At 37.3% G+C, this 13,211-nt stretch overlaps 1 long non-coding RNA gene across 1 annotated transcript in view; it reads right to left on the reverse strand.

Moving 5' to 3' along the window:
- Window positions 1-6,282: 6,282 nt before the first annotated feature.
- The window catches only part of LOC128644146 (uncharacterized), a 37,518-nt gene continuing 30,589 nt past the window's right edge, over window positions 6,283-13,211 (reverse strand). The window contains exon 3 of the long non-coding RNA XR_008399932.1: window positions 6,283-6,970. This is a non-coding gene — a long non-coding RNA (uncharacterized LOC128644146). The remainder of the gene's footprint in view (window positions 6,971-13,211) is intronic.

Here is a 13,211-nt window from a genome sequence, read left to right on the forward strand (position 1 = left end):
TAACTGAACATAGGGATGACATTAAATATAAAAATCCCAAGAGTAATGTGGCCAAACACTTTGAAGAAATTCATGCCTGTAATCCCGACTCCCTCTCATTCGTTGGTATTGACAGAGGCATTACCAATAACAGAGGGGGTGACAACGACAAAGTCCTCCTCCAGAAGGAATGTAGGTGGATCACGATCCTACAAACCCAGACACCCAATGGGTTGAATGATAGGATAGACATGGCCTGCTTTCTATAAGGCATGGATGTCATCTTAACCACATTCTCGTTTTCAGACATCTGTTTACCATACAGTGATATAACAAATTACTCAATTGAGTACGAATTTCATATTAGTCTTACACTTCTGCAATATGATACATTTTTTCAATTGAGTATTTTAAATTTAGGGCCCTTATTGGCGTAGACTTTATTTGGTAATTTTCCTATATTTACCTTGTAATATACACGACCAAATCATGACTTGCTTTGTACATATTTTTTAATATTTTTCCACTTAGGTTATAAGCCAGGCTTGCTATGTTTTCAATATTAGTAATGTCAGAATTTGGATATTATATAGTGAGTTCACTTGTTTTTAATTATCCTGTTTAGCACCATGGAGCTCTATAGCTTTTCAATAGGGGCGTGTATTCTCTTAAGTTTAAAAGGGAGAGGAGATGCTCCCTACGTCATTACGCCCTGACGAAGCCCGACACACGCAGCGGGTGAAACGCGCGTCGGCATTGGACAAGCCGACACGGAACATGTGGTTTGTGTGAACGCCACTGAACACAGAAGCTCTGCAAACTAACGCTCACGAAGGATCTCCTGTAAGATGGTTTTGGGGACCCACAAAGGACTATTTACCATCTATTAGTCCTAGGACTGTGCAGGAAACAGGTCGTATGCTATTATAATTCTTGCCTGATAGATAGGCACATCGATATTTGATCTGGATATCGCTACCCGGTTGCGAGGGTAAAACTACAAGTCTCTAAATAACACCATCACTATGCAAAACTATCATGCAGTTTTCTACTTTGCACTTATGCTTGCCATCTTTATCATGAACTTTTCATCCTCATGCATTTAAGACTGCTTGCAAGGGACTGTCTAGCGACTAACAGAAATACATGCTACTACCTGCCTGTTATTCATTTCTGCTGAGCTATTTTCTATGCTTATGCTTATACTGTTTGCTACTTGCTTACTAACAGACGAATGTACATATTTTGAGATACATTATCAATAACTACTTAGATCCCATCAATATACCTGCACGGCATTAAGCCTTATATAATAAGGTGCCGTACGCAGCAGGGTGTAGTAGTTTGATAAGTGTGTCTCACTAATATATCTCTTCATATACATGTATGTACACTACAAGAATATGCCTTTTATGTACTGCCCATAGTTGCACTATATTTCTTTGGGCGCAATGTCAGTATCTACTTAGATCCCATTCTTATACCTGCCCGGCAATTAACCTTATACTTGAAGGTGCCGTTCGCAGCAGGGTGTAGTAGTCTGACAAAGGCTTCCTATGAAATACATTTACCTTACTGTTCATACAATGAGATATCTCTGTCTGACATGATAACAAACAGCAGATTAAGCTATCTGCTGCAATATTGGTATACCTTTCTAACTTTTAGTCAGTATATGTACTAGGTTCAAGCATTCACACTAACCCCTGACCGGTCAGGTTTGTATATTTATTTTGTGTTCATTTTTTCTTTTGTATGTACATTTTTTGGTCTATTGTATATAGACATATTGTATCTGTACTATTGAAACAATATGCCTCGCTAAATAAATGCTAGAGATTGTCCTCTCTTGTTGCCACATAAGTTTATTTTTTTGGATACTCCTCATTTTACCTTGATGAGCTAAATAAAATACTTTTTGAAAAGAGTGCTGAATTCCCTGTCTTTCATCCTGATATACTTGGTTCAGGATTTCTTCTCTTTCTTAAACACATATATATATATATATATATATATATATATATATATATATATATATATTATATATTTGAGTAACCAATTCCAAATGATTCATTCAGAAAAATGAAACTCATGCCCCATCCTCCCACATTCAGTATGCAAAGTTGTTTTAAACATCCAAATGAGGACAATAAAACATTTGGTCTATTGAACTTAAAACAATCACTTAAAGGAATTTGTAAAAGTGATTTTGAGAAAGAACAGAATTTATAGCTTGAGATAGGATAAAAACCATTGAGCCATTTCCAAACATCTCTTACCCCATACAGTGAGTGGGGACGGGGTGTCTGGGATATGTCTTTGAGGCCTATTGAGATGGAAATTAGCTTGCTGGAATCTCAAAGGTACATGCTTATATATGGGCTTCCTGCCTGCTAAAGAATCGTTCTATCTGGGAAGGGATCTGAGGATACAGGCATATGAAGGAAATTATGGCTTTTGACAGCTGCCTGTTAAGTGACCCCCTATGAGCTATAGACACATGTTACAAGGTAATTTTGAAATTTACTGAAAATACTAAATACAAGATTGCCTGCATAGAAATGAATGTGTATATATATATATATATATATATATATATATATATATATATATATATATATATATATTTTGAAAGCATAAAATGTCTTAGCCTCTGTGTTTTTAAGAATATATATAGATATTTGTGGACCTAAAATGAAATGATTATTAACACTTACTTTTATTTCAGATCTACATAGACAAGATTCATACATCCAGGATTTATTATAAATATGAAATATAGTATATTCATGTTGGTATACAGTGCAGTACTGAATAGGAAATAGGATATATTTGTATATAAATGCCAGGATATTGATAACATTTTTAATAGATTTTAAGCTAATAATTAGCAGTATAATTACTTTAATATAATATAATGTTAAAGACACATGATGTTTCATATCAAAATAATCAGAAAAATTATATGATACTACCCCATCTACAATTAATATTGCAATTTATTAATGCAATGTTATAGTATTGTTTAATATAATCATTATATGGGAAATATTGTAAAATTTTTAGAAATGATTAAATGTATTGCTGTGTTTGTCTGCTGCCCCCCCCCCCCCCCCCCCGATGGCCAGAATCCAGTATGACAGTCAAGGGACTTAACTGTTAAAAGATGCATTTCCATAGCGAAAATATATACTGAACCAATGGGGAGCGTTCCCCAAAAGTATCCAATGAGAAGTGAAAAGCACCGTGGGCGTGAATGAAATAGGTCATCAATGATTAGATAAAAAGGAATAGTAAATGCAAACAGGGACAGTTTTTTTTGTGACTTGCTGGATACTGGTGATTTGATATTTGGCAGCCATACTCATCTCAACAAGCAAGAAACTGAAAACTTACCTTGATATGCGATAACTTTCCTTCAAATGAGATGATCTAAAGACCACTACGAATTGGTTCAAATTGGTGAAGTATAATTGTTCTAATTTTTAATAACTGAAACAAAGGTTATTGGTAGAAACATAGTCAATTTATAGTAAAGAGATTTAAAGGTTCACTCAGTATTTTAACTGTGTTCATAGTCCTATATATAAAGTTAAGTGTGTCTCTTGCATGCTAAATAATTCATCTGTGCAAAATATAGAATATATATATATATATATATATATATATACACAAACATACATACATACACATCTTAGAATTGGTCTTAATTATAAGTAAATAAGAATTTGTTCCAGTTTAAATAAATAGACATTTAAGTAACTGTTCACATTAAGAATATGGGTATTTTTAGTGTCCTAATTAGAATTGTATTAGAATCAATTACAGCTAAATAGCTGAGCATATATATATTGTTCTATTGTTTACTAAGCACTGTTAAAAATTGTATCAGTCTAAATGTTCAGTGGTTTATACTTTAATCTCATTGTGTTAATTGAATGAAAGGCTGCTGTGAGTAAGGCTAATTTTAAGGGTAGACTTTTATGAATTTTGCATAACATATTTGAATAGTTTTAAAACGCGTATAATATTGACTCATATTCTGATTCTTACAAATATATATATTTCAATGTGTTCATAGATATTTACTAATAATAAAGAATTCAGGTATTTATATTAATTTTATTGTCTTAGTATATGCATATTTGATTGTGGGTTCAGTTTAAAGAAAGATTGTTAAATATATTCAGTTATAACCCTGCCATATACTCACACATTGTTTGGAGAGTACTGCTAAGATTCTTATAAATATACTGACAAACCTGTAATACCAGCGCTGTAGGTAAGTGAGCGGTGACAATAACGTGCAAGTAAGCACCGCACCGCTCATAATGCAAAACTCATAATCTGGCCGAATATGATTAATGATAAAACAAGGTACAAAATATTCACAAGATATTTTCAGAAATGTACAAACTCAACCACGTTGAAGTTTAAAAAAAGGATTTATGTATTTTCTTCAGCTTTAGGTTACCCTGAGGTGTAGTTAGACCCCTTGGGGCCGATTTATCAAGTGTCTGGCAGACATGATCCGCTGTAAGCGGATTATGTCTGCCAGACATCGTTGATTGCCGACATCATATGCTGTCGGCAATTAACATTGCACAAGCAGTTCTGGTGAACTACTTGTGCAATGCCACCCCCTGCAGATTCACGGACAATCGGCCACTAGCAGGGGGTGTCAATCAACCCGATCATATACGATCGGGCCGGATTGCTGTCTGCCGCCTCAGAGGAGGTGTACGAGTTAAGGAGCAGCGGTCTTAAGACTGCTGCTTCTTAACTTCTATTTACGGCGAGCCTGAAGGCTCCTGCGGAAACAGGGGTATACGGCCCCATTCGGTGGCTATTGGAGGTAATGGTGAAATGTCATGGGTAACATCCCTAATGTTTATTTTAAAATTATCCTAGGCATCTCGCTTTCAATCATTGCCAACAACTTAGGGTGGAATATTCAGTTCAGCCATAGCTTTCAGAAAAGTCTCCCAACCTTGCAGTAATTTGCGCATGGTCACATTGTGACTTTGAGTAGCGCAACATACTAAGTCTAGTATGTTTGAACCAAAGATTCTTTGTTTTTTTGCAAATAAACTCCCTATTATCATTTACACTAGTTATTTTTGGCTTGTACTGTTTTAGAAAGAAGTAATGCAGCATTTTTCTTAAACCGGTCATGCAAATGGTTAACAGCTTCCTGAAATATTCTATCACCTTTTTCAATGGATACACCAGTTGTGTTATGATTGGTGCAGATAGATTCTCCCGAGGGCATTAATTGTGTTAACGCAGAATTTTCTCTAGCATCTAGCTTTGCATATACCAAATATTTCTGTAATACAGCATTGTACATTTTTATTTTCACATCCTCTGGTAAATCAGAATTATTTAATGTCCCTTATTTCAACATCCAAATGGTTTGTGACAGCCCTGCAAATGTCTACCTCATTTTGTTGAGGTTGTTGTAAGCGCTCCAACTGTTGGTTTGGGAGCAAATACATTTTTTGAGCATTCTTCATCAACTTTTAATAAAGAGGGATGTAAGTTTAGGAAGACCAAATCCTAAAAGAGATACTAAAAATCCACCCTTTTGTGTCACCAAAATCATCTTTTTGCTGAGAGCAACAGCTTTATTACTAAGTGTTTTTATACATTTTTTGCCACTTTTTAAGACCTTCTTTCTGTTGCTGTGTCAAAGTTAATCTATCTTTAAGAATGTTCAGGGCTATTTCACAAATAGAGGTGATAAAATAATTAATTAGAGGCACGGCGTAAAATAGCCTTTCTTTGCTGAGGTGTTGCACCTCTTAAGGTTTTTAAAGCCCCCCTATTATGGATTAGCCAGCTAGACATATATACACATGATGATTAATAATGTATGACTATTAGATAAAAATTTACCCTTTTTAAAATCAAATTTCTTTTAAAATGTAAGCGGCGGGTATATCTGGTAGAAAGAGGGAAGTTCTTAACCGCTGCTCTTAAATCTACTAATAAATAACCATAAGGTAATCAAGTGGCATCTTGAAAAGCTTCTAAAAATAAATGTGAGACTTACCCGGGTACATTTGTTTTGTCAAAGTGTTAATTTATAACTTATCCCTTGGGTTTTTAAAGAGAACCATATAGTTTGTGTTTAGTGTAAAATTTCTTTTTTCTTTTTATACACGGTACTCAGATTTCTGTGATGTACATATTTTCTTAAAAGCTTTTTCAAATTTCACTACAACTTGTAACCTCTATCAGATAATCAACAATTGTTAAATTAATTTTACCAGGTGGAAATAAATCATCATCGACAATGTATTAGGTAGACCCTCTGTAAATTTAATATGGAAAAAATACTTTAATAGTTCATCATACAATCTCTGCCAACGGGCATAAAACCAAAACAATATTATCAGGTTTATGAGACAGAAGCAAATCAGAGTGATGTAGGACTTGTCTAACAAAATAACTTTTTTTCCAGGATTTGAAGGACCTGTTTATATATAAAAAAAAAAAAAAAAAATCACAGGAAAAGGGGCGTTTCAAAGTTGTATCCATGATTCTCAATTTGTACCCGAACGGTAGTGTAATAAAGTCATGTGATAACAGTCTCTTTGTATAAACACACTTTTGTGTTTTCCTCAGTGGACTTGTCAACTTGTCAGTATTGTTTGTTCCTGACGATACACCTCTGCTGCGTCTACTCAAGAATTTGAAGGGTAATGCAACACTAGATCTTTTAAACTCTCAAAGCTGATTATGTCGGCGTTAGCAGAGTTCAGAGTTATAACCTTTACTTTTAAATTTGTCTTTATATTATTCAGTTTGTACCCGTAAGTCTTGGGACCAGCTGATACAAATTTGGCCATGTGTGTACCTGATGGTAGTTTACTAGTTAATTCACATAGTCATCTAAAAGGTGGATTCCAATCATCGTCCTTATCATGGTAGACACAACTCTCCTGCAGTCCGTCCGAAACTCTGTACAATTCAATTCTGGCATAAGCTGTTGTAAAACAAGCAATAAAAATGTTAGTGTTGTTGTTAAATATGTAACGTTCTTTAGAGTAATTCCAGCTAAGCATAGCCGTTTCATCATCTATAAAATCTAAAGCAGAGAGTTCATAATAAGGTAAAAAAAAAGAAAAAAAACATACTTTAATAACTCATCAGGGTCTGTCACTAAGCTGGTGTTGGGTAATTTACCCCTTTGACCAAAACTTACCCCACAAAGAAATAAGATTTTTCTTTTTAGAGATTTATCTTTTATGCTTTCACCCAGCTCTGTTTTGTGTACAGTTTAAAGGGATAGTAAACACAACATTTTTTATTGTTTAAAAGATAATCCCTTTATTTATCATTCGCCAGTTTTGCATAAACATCACTGTTATATTAATATACTTTTTTACCTCTGTAATTACATTGTATCTAAGCTTCTGCTCACTGCCTCCTTATCTCAGATCTTTTGATAGACTTGCATTTCAGACAATTAATGCTGACTCTTAAATAACTTCATGTGCATGAGTACTATGTTATCTATATGAAACACATAAACTAACGCCCTCTGGCTGTGAAAAACTGTCAAATGCAGAGACGGCCTCCAAGGGCTTAGAAATTAGCATATGAGCCTACCTAGGTTTAGCTTTCAACTAAGAACAAGGGAACAAAGCAAATTTGATGATAAAAGTAAATTAGAAAGTTGTTTAAAATGACATGCCCTATCTGAATCATGAAAGTTTAATTCAGACTTTACTATCCCTTTAATTGTGTTTGTGCACCCACCGTTAAGAGTCCAGGGGCTGCGGGAACTGCTTTTCAATGAGAAAAGGTTGTAGTTCTGCATCCGAGGATAAAATCACTATCCATTTGTGTTCCCAGAGCTCACGGACCTCAATTTAAAAATACAACATTGTGTCAGGGGACTGTTCATCATTTTGTTCAGCATCTGGTTCTGTAAGAGCTTGACTATATACTGGTTCTGTAAGAGCTTGACTATATACTGGTTCTGTAAGAGCTTGACTATATACTGGTTCTGTAAGAGCTTGACTATATACTGGTTCTGTAAGAGCTTGACTATATACTGGTTCTGTAACGGCTTGACTATATACTGGTTCTATAAGAGCTTGACTATATACTGGTTCTATAAGAGCTTGACTATATACTGGTTCTGTAAGAGCTTGACTATATACTGGTTCTGTAAGAGCTTGACTATATACTGGTTCTGTAAGAGCTTGACTATATACTGGTTCTGTAAGAGCTTGACTATATACTGGTTCTGTAAGAGCTTGACTATATACTGGTTCTGTAAGAGCTTGACTATATACTGGTTCTGTAGGAGCTTGACTATATACTGGTTCTGTAAGAGCTTGACTATATACTGGTTCTGTAAGAGCTTGACTATATACTGGTTCTGTAAGAGCTTGACTATATACTGGTTCTGTATGAGCTTGACTATATACTGGTTCTGTAAGAGCTTGACTATATACTGGTTCTGTAAGAGCTTGACTATATACTGGTTCTGTAAGAGCTTGACTATATACTGGTTCTGTAAGAGCTTGACTATATACTGGTTCTGTAAGAGCTTGACTATATACTGGTTCTGTAAGAGCTTGACTATATACTGGTTCTGTAGGAGCTTGACTATATACTGGTTCTGTAAGAGCTTGACTATATACTGGTTCTGTATGAGCTTGACTATATACTGGTTCTGTAAGAGCTTGACTATATACTGGTTCTGTAAGAGCTTGACTATATACTGGTTCTGTAAGAGCTTGACTATATACTGGTTCTGTAAGAGCTTGACTATATACTGGTTCTGTAGGAGCTTGACTATATACTGGTTCTGTAAGAGCTTGACTATATACTGGTTCTGTAAGAGCTTGACTATATACTGGTTCTGTAAGAGCTTGACTATATACTGGTTCTGTATGAGCTTGACTATATACTGGTTCTGTAAGAGCTTGACTATATACTGGTTCTGTAAGAGCTTGACTATATACTGGTTCTGTAAGAGCTTGACTATATACTGGTTCTGTAACGGCTTGACTATATACTGGTTCTATAAGAGCTTGACTATATACTGGTTCTGTAAGAGCTTGACTATATACTGGTTCTATAAGAGCTTGACTATATACTGGTTCTGTAAGAGCTTGACTATATACTGGTTCTGTAAGAGCTTGACTATATACTGGTTCTGCAAGAGCTTGACTATATACTGGTTCTGCAAGAGCTTGACTATATACTGGTTCTGTAAGAGCTTGACTATATACTGGTTCTGTAAGAGCTTGACTATATACTGGTTCTGTAAGAGCTTGACTATATACTGGTTCTGTAAGAGCTTGACTATATACTGGTTCTGTAAGAGCTTGGCTATATACTGGTTCTGTTTTAAGCTGTTTCTGATACTATGTGTGCGTATTGTGACATTCTGGCTCACCTAGAGATTCTTGTTGTACGGATAATTGATTAGTGTTATACCTTCCCATCTCAACATCTTTATAGCTTTTTTCTCCTGTTAAGTGTAGTCAGTCCACGGGTCATCCATTTCTTATGGAATATATCTCTTCCTAACAGGAAACTGCAAGAGAATTACCCAGCAGAGCTGCTATATAGCTCCTCCCCTCACATATCATACTCAGTCATTCTCTTGCAGCCTAACTAAAAAGGAAGCTGTGAGAGATCTGTGGTGTTTTTTAACTTAGTTTATTTCTACAATCAAAAGTTTGTTATTTTTAAATGGCACCGGAGTGTGCTGTTTATTCTCAGGCAGCATTAGAAGAAGAATCTGCCTGGGTTTTTTTCTATGGTCTTAGCAGACGTAACTAAGATCCACTGGCTGTTTCTCATCTGAGGAGTGAGGTAACTTCAGAGAAGGGGAATAGCATGCAGGGCTCCCCTGCAACAAATGAGGTATGTGCAGTAATTTATTTTCTGAGGAATGGAATTGACTGAGAAAATACTGCTGATACCATTGTAAAGTAAGTTGAGCCTTAAATGCAGTGATAGCGACTGGTATCAGGCTGATGTGTGTGTGTGTGTGTGTACACTGAATGTATTTTTCTAAGGAATGGAATTGACTCTGAAAATACTGTTAATACTGAAATAATGTATGAGCCTTAACTGCAGTAAAAATGACTGGTAGCAGGCTTATTAATAATAATACATAACTTTCAAATGTATGTTTAAAACGTTTACTGGCTTGTTAATCGTTTTTGTGAGGTACTTGGTGATAAAACTTATTAGGGCATGATTTTTACCACATGGCCATTTTTGTTTTCTGCATAGAAACAGTTTCTGAGCTTCCCCACTGTTGTAATATGAGTGGGAGGGGCCTATTTTAGCGCTTTTTTGCGCAGTAAAAATTCAGTCACAATCTGTCTACTTCATCCTCCATGATCCAGATCGTCTCTAGAGAGCTCAGGGGTCTTCAAAATCCATTTTGAGGGAGGTAATCAGGCACAGCAGTCCTGTGACAGTGTATTTGACTGTGAGAAAAACGTTAATTATATAATTGTTATCCGTTTTTGGGTACTAAGGGGTTAATCATCCATTTGCTGGTGGGTGCAATCCTTTGCTAACTTAATACATTTACTGTGAAAATTTGGTTGCTATAACTATTTTGGTCATTGTTATTTCAACTGTGTCAGTTTTTCTGTGCTTCTTAAAGGCACAGTAACGTTTTTTATATTGTTTGTAAATTAATTTTGAAAAGTATTTCCAAGTTTGCTAGTCTCCTTGCTAGTTTGTTTAAACATGTCTGACTCAGATGAATCTCTTTGTTCACTATGTTTAAAGGCCAATGTGGAGCCCAATAGAAATTTGTGTACTAATTGCATTGATGCTACTTTAAATAAAAGTCAATCTTTACATGTAAAGAAATTATCACCAGACGACGAGGGGGAAGTTATGCCGACTAACTCTCCTCACGTGTCAGTACCTGCGCCTCCCGCTCAGGAGGTGCGTGATTTTGTGGCGCCAAGTACATCAGGGAGGCCCTTACAAATCACTTTGCAAGACATGGCTACTGTTATGACAGAAGTATTATCTAAGTTGCCAGAATTAAGAGGCAAGCGCGATAGCTCTGGGTTAAGGATAGAGCGCGCGGATGAGATGAGAGCCATGTCAGATACTGCGTCACAGTTTGCAGAACGTGAGGACGGAGAGCTTCATTCTGTGGGTGACGGATCTGATCCAGGGAGACTGGATTCAGAGATTTCCAATTTTAAATTTAAGCTAGAGAACCTCCGCACATTACTAGGGGAGGTATTAGCGGCTCTGAATGATTGTAACACGGTTGCAATTCCAGAGAAATTATGTAGGTTGGATAGATACTATGCGGTACCGGTGTGTACTGACGTATTTCCTATACCAAAAAGGCTTTCAGAGATTATTAGCAAGGAGTGGGATAGACCGGGTGTGCCTTTTACCCCTCCTCCCATATTTAGGAAAATGTTTCCTATTGACGCCACCACACGAGACTTATGGCAGACGGTCCCTAAGGTGGAGGGAGCAGTTTCTACTTTAGCTAAGCGTACCACTATCCCGGTGGAGGATAGTTGTGCCTTTTCAGATCCAATGGATAAGAAATTAGAGGGTTACCTTAAGAAAATGTTTGTTCAACAAGGTTTTATTTTACAGCCCCTCGCATGCATTGCGCCTGTCACTGCTGCGGCAGCATTCTGGTTTGAGTCTCTGGAAGAGGCCATTCGCTCAGCTCCATTGGATGAAATAATCAACAAGCTTAAGACACTTAAGCTAGCTAACACATTTGTTTCTGATGCCGTTGTGCATTTAACCAAACTTACGGCTAAGAACTCCGGATTCGCCATCCAAGCGCGCAGAGCGCTATGGCTTAAATCCTGGTCAGCTGACGTGACTTCTAAATCTAAATTGCTTAATATTCCTTTCAAAGGGCAGACCTTATTCGGGCCCGGCTTGAAAGAAATTATTGCTGACATTACGGGAGGTAAGGGCCATGCTCTACCTCAGGACAGGGCCAAATCAAAGGCCAAAGAGTCTAATTTTCGTGCCTTTCGTAACTTCAAGGCAGGAGCAGCATCAACTTCCTCCGCTCCAAAACAGGAAGGAGCTGTTGCTCGTTACAGACAGGGCTGGAAAGTTAACCAGTCCTGGAACAGGGGCAAGCAGGCCAAGAAACCTGCTGCTGCCCCCAAAACAGCATGAAGAGAGGGCCCCCTATCCGGAAACGGATCTAGTGGGGGGCAGACTTTCTTCGCCCAGGCTTGGGCAAGAGATGTCCAGGATCCCTGGGCGTTGGAGATCATATTTCAGGGATATCTCCTGGACTTCAAAACTTCTCCTCCACGGGGGAGATTTCATCTTTCAAGGTTATCAGCAAACCAAATAAAGAAAGAGGCGTTTCTACGCTGTGTACAAGACCTCTTACTAATGGGGGTAATCCACCCAGTTCCGCGGACGGAACACGGGCAGGGATTCTATTCAAACCTATTTGTGGTTCCCAAGAAAGAGGGAACCTTCAGGCCAATCTTGGATTTAAAAATCCTAAACAAATTTCTAAGAGTTCCATCATTCAAAATGGAAACTATTCGAACCATCCTTCCCATGATCCAAGAGGGTCAGTACATGACCACAGTGGATCTAAAGGATGCCTACCTTTACATACCGATTCACAAGGACCATTACCGGTATCTGAGATTTGCCTTCCTAGACAGGCATTACCAGTTTGTAGCTCTTCCCTTCGGATTAGCTACGGCTCCAAGAATCTTTACAAAAATTCTAGGATCACTTCTGGCGGTACTAAGACCGCTAGGCATAGCGGTGACTCTGTACCTAGATGACATTCTGATACAAGCGTCAAGTTTTCAAACTGCCAAGTCTCATACAGAGATAGTTCTGGCATTTCTGAGGTCGCATGGGTGGAAGGTGAACGTGGAAAAGAGTTCTCTATTACCACTTACAAGAGTTCCCTTTCTAGGGACTCTTATAGATTCTGTAGAGATGAAAATTTACCTGACAGAGGCCAGGTTATTAAAACTTCTAAATGCTTGCCGTGTCCTTCACTCCATTCCACACCCGTCAGTAGCTCAGTGCATGGAAGTAATCAGCTTAATGGTAGCGGCAATGGACATAGTACCATTTGCGCGCCTGCATCTCAGACCGCTGCAATTGTGCATGCTAAGTCAGTGGAACGGGGATTACTCAGATTTGTCCCCCCTACTAAATCTGGATCAAGAGACCAGAGATTCTCTTCTATGGTGGCTTCCTCG

This window comes from Bombina bombina, unplaced genomic scaffold (assembly GCF_027579735.1).
Source record: "Bombina bombina isolate aBomBom1 unplaced genomic scaffold, aBomBom1.pri scaffold_567, whole genome shotgun sequence".
Lineage (NCBI taxonomy): Eukaryota > Metazoa > Chordata > Amphibia > Anura > Bombinatoridae > Bombina > Bombina bombina.